Source organism: Arachis stenosperma, chromosome 3 (assembly GCF_014773155.1).
Source record: "Arachis stenosperma cultivar V10309 chromosome 3, arast.V10309.gnm1.PFL2, whole genome shotgun sequence".
In the NCBI taxonomy this organism is placed as follows: Eukaryota; Viridiplantae; Streptophyta; class Magnoliopsida; order Fabales; family Fabaceae; genus Arachis; species Arachis stenosperma.
The window spans coordinates 114,108,672-114,113,382 of record NC_080379.1 but is presented as its reverse complement, the minus strand read 5'-3'; positions in this window follow the sequence as shown (position 1 = coordinate 114,113,382).

Below are 4,711 nucleotides of genomic sequence, written 5' to 3'. Positions count from 1 at the left end.
AGCTTCGGCACGGACAGAGCACAGCCAGTAGAGGAGTCACCCAACAAGACAACCACAGAAACGGAGGTAGTAGATACAGAAGAGGTACGACGCGGAGGCGGAGAAGGCAGAACGCAGGGGAGCCTAGACGGCCAGGACGACACGGACAGAGGTGAGCAGCGGCACAGACGAAGCAGATTTGAGGAGCGAGTGGAGGACCACGACGCCGCCGAGACGTCTCCCAAGGGCTAGGCCGGCGACTCTTCCTCTGGCAGCAGCTCCATTCTCCCTCGTAGATAGGGTTTCGACTGCGCGATGGTTTGAGAGTGGCTGGGTGTGAGGCTTCGAGTGAGGTGGGGGAATGGGGGAACTTAGGGTTTTTTTACTTTTTACATTCACTATAGATATTAACTCTTAGGTTTTTACACTGCATTTTGTTTTTTTAATTTTTTTTGGAATATTTTTAATTACTGTTATTTATAGTTATAAATTAATAAAAACATTTTAAATTTCACAAATTAGTTTTAAGTTATCTTATAATTCTGATTATTAAAAATTTATATACTAATTTTATAAAGGCATATAAATTAATATTTACATCATTTAAAAATTAATGAATATGTAAAAAATAATATAAAAAATATATTTTAAATGATTTATATAAACAATTTCTTTAATTTCTGAAACGAAATACAATTATTTTAAAAAAAATATATAGACAATTTTTTTAATTCTTAAAGTTTTTAACATTTTGAAAAGAAAATTATAAATTATACATATATTGTGACACAAAAAAAAAACTTGTTACAAACAATGTTGAATTTGGTGACAAATGAATTTTTTGTTACAAAATAATTTGAGTTTTTCAGACAAAAAAATATTTTGTTACAAAATATTTGATTTTTTGAAACAAAAAACAATTTTGTTACAAAATACTACGAGTTTTTGCAACTATTTAACTTTCTGTTACAAAATATTATAATATTTTGTAACAACACAATACGGCGTTACGAAAACTACCATATTTTGTAACAAAATAAAATAGATTGTTACAAAATATCTGGATGTTTTGTAACAATTTGTGATATTGTTACAAAACATATCTTTTTTGTAACAATCAGCAACTATTATTACAAAAAAAGGGTTTTTGTAACAATTTTAAATTTGATACAAAATTTTTGTTACAAATGTTCCATTTTCTTGTAGTGTTTGTTAATTAATTGAATTTTTTACAGGTTCATATTAATTATCTTCAAGGTAAAATAGCAATTGCATGAGTTCACAGAGTTACAGAAGGATTCAGAGGATAAAACAGCAAAAAGAAGCTCACTAGTGCGAAAAAGCCAGTAAGAGCTGTTTTGGGCGTTAAACGCCCAACAGAAGCATCTACTGGGCGTTTAACGCCAGTAGAGATAGCCATCTGGGTGTTAAACGCCAGAAAGAAGCATCTTCTGGGCGTTTAACGCCAGATTTACAGCATCCTAGGCGTTCAGAAAAATGCCCAGTGATAAAGGGGTTTCTGGCGTTTAACACCAGCCAGATGCTACAGCTGGGCGTTAAACGCCCAGGAGAAGTTACAAATGGGCGTTAAACGCCCAAAATATGCAGCGTTTGGGCGTTTAACGCCAGGATTGTAGGGAGGAGCTAAATTCGTTTTAACTTCAAATTTTTTCCATTTTTCATGTTTCATCCATAATTTCTTGCATAAACACATTACAAATCCTTTTTCAAAGATATCAAATGTATCTTAATTCTTAAACATAAATCCTTTTCAAATCCTCTCCAACTTCTTTTCAAATCTTTTTCAAAACTCAATTATCTTTTTAAATTCTTTTCAAATCTTTTTAAATTCTTCTCAAATCTTTTTAAATTCATCATATCTTATTTTCAAAATTTAGATTTATCTTTTTCAAATATCTTTCATATCTTTTCAATTTTAAATTGCATCTTTTTCCTATCATAATTATCTTTTACAAATCATATCTTCTATCATATCTTCTTCAAAATTTTTGGAAACCCACCCTCCCTCCCTTTAAATCCACGTTCGGCTTTCTTCTCTCCTCCACAATTCGAACTTGGCTCTCCATCTATCCTTCTCCTTTCCTTTCTTTTTGCTTGAGGACAAGCAAACCTCTAAGTTTGGTGTGTTTATCCGTGATCAATAAACCAATACCCACTAAGATCATGGCTCCTAAGGGAAAACAAACCATTCCAAGAGGCAAGAAAGAGAACATTCCAAAACCACTTTGGAATCAAGGGAAGTTCTTAACCAAAGAACATTCAGACCATTACTACAAAATAATGGGTCTAAGATCAGTGATCCCAGAAGTTAAATTCGATATGAAAGAAGTCGAATATCTGGAGATCCAAGAGCAAATCCGAAACAGGAGCTGGGAAATCCTAGCTAATCCTGAAACAAAGGTGGGAAGAAACATGGTTCAGGAATTCTACTCTAATCTGTGGAAAATAGACAGGCAGAGAATAGCTGAAACCACCTTCTATGACTATCGAACGCTGGTCAGAGGAAAGATTGTTCACCTTCACCCTGACAAAATCAGGGAGATCTTCAAGCTACCTCAGCTGCAAGATGACCCAGATTCCTTTAATAGGAAAATGATGAGAACAGATAAGAGCTTGGACAAAATTCTAGAGGACATATGCTTCCCTGGAACCAAGTGGACAACCAACACAAAAGGAGTCCAAAACAAACTCAAGAAAGAAGATTTCAAACCAGTCGCCAGAGGCTGGCTGGACTTCATTGGGCGTTCTATACTGCCCACTAGCAACCGCTCTGAAGTCACCATCAAAAGAGCAGTAATGATCCATTGCATTATGTTGGGAAAAAAAGTGGAAGTTCATCAGCTGATCTCTTGTGAACTTTACACAATTGCAAACAAGAATTCCAAAGATGCCAAATTGGCTTATCCAAGCTTAATCTCTATGTTATGTAAAGATACTGGGGTGAAGATGGGAGTAACTGAGTATATCTCAGTTGAGCGACCAATCACCAAAAAGTCAATGGAAGGATAACAAGTGCAGGACGACCCCATCAAGAGGAAAGCACAAGAGTTCCCCCCGAAAATCCCTCAAATTGAATACTGGGAGCGTCTTGAAGCATCTGTTACCAAGTTGCAAGAAGCTATGGACCAACTAAAGGAAGAACAGAAAAATCAAAATAGCATGCTTTGCAAACTGCTTGGGGAACAAGAAGAGCAAAGGCGTGAACTGAGGGAATTAAAGCGTCAGAAGCTGTCACTTGAAAGGCCACGCACTCCACAGACTAAAGGAGCATCCACCTTCCAAAATAAAGGTTGTTGAGTCCTAATCCTAGCCTTAACTCTGTGATAATTGTTCTTATTAGGAATTTACCTTAGAAGTTATATATGAGTAGTAGTAATTAGTATATCTATTTTGATTTTATCTCCAATTAAGCTATAATTTATTTTTCTCATCATCATCAAACATAAATAAAATAGCAGATTATTAGAATAAGGAGGCAATATTTTTTTTTGAGTTTTTAATAAGGAAAATTAATTATTTATATGTGGTGGAAATACTTTTTGTCTTCTGAATGAATGCCTGAATAGTGCATATTTTTTATATTGAATTTTATGAATGTTAAAATTGTTGGCTCTTAAAAGAATGACGAACAAGAGAAATGTTATTGATGATCTGAAAAATCATGAAATTGATTCTTGAAGCAAGAAAAGCAGTGAAAAAAGAGAAGGAGCAGTAGAAAAAGCCAATAGCCCTTTAAACCAAAAGGCAAGGGTAAAAAAAAGGATCCAAGGCTTTGAGCATCAATGGATAGGAGGGCCCAAGGAAATAAATCCAGGCCTAAGCGGCTAAATCAAGCTGTCCCTAACCATGTGCTTGTGGCATACAGGTCCAAGTGAAAAGCTTGAGACTGAGTGGTTAAAGTCGTGATCCAAAGCAAAAGAGTGTGCTTAAGAACTCTGGACACCTCTAATTGGGGACTTTAGCAAAGCTAAGTCACAATCTGAAAAGGTTCACCCAGTTATGTGTCTGTGGCATTTATGTATCCGGTGGTAATACTGGAAAACAAAGTGCTTAGGGCCACGGCCAAGACTCATAAAGTAGCTGTGTTCAAGAATCAACATACTAAACTAGGAGAATCAATAATGCTATCTGAATTCTGAGTTCCTATGGATGCCAATCATTCTGAATTTCAAAGGATAAAGTGAGATGCCAAAACTGTTCGGAAGCAAAAAGCTACTAGCCCCGCTCATCTACTTAAAATCTAAGCTTCACTTGAAACTCTGAGATATTATTGCTTCTTGATTTCTTTTTATCCTATTTTATTTATCTAGTTGCTTGGGGACAAGCAACAGTTTAAGTTTGGTGTTGTGATGAGCGGATATTTTATACGCTTTTTAGGGGTAATTTCATGTAGTTTTTAGTATGTTTTAGTTAGTTTTTAGTTTATTTTTATTAGTTTTTAGGCAAAATTCATATTTCTAGACTTTACTTTGAGTTTGTGTGTTTTTCTATGATTTCAGATATTTTCGGGTTGAAATTGAGGGAGCTGAGCAAAAATCTGATTCAGGCTGAAAAAGGACTGCTAATGTTGCTAGATTCTGACCTCCCTGCACTCGGAATAGATTTTTTGGAGCTACAAGAGTCCAATTGGCACGCTCTTAATTGGGTTAGAAAGTAGATATTCAGGGCTTTCCAGCAATAGATAATACTCGATACTTTGCTCGAAGATAAA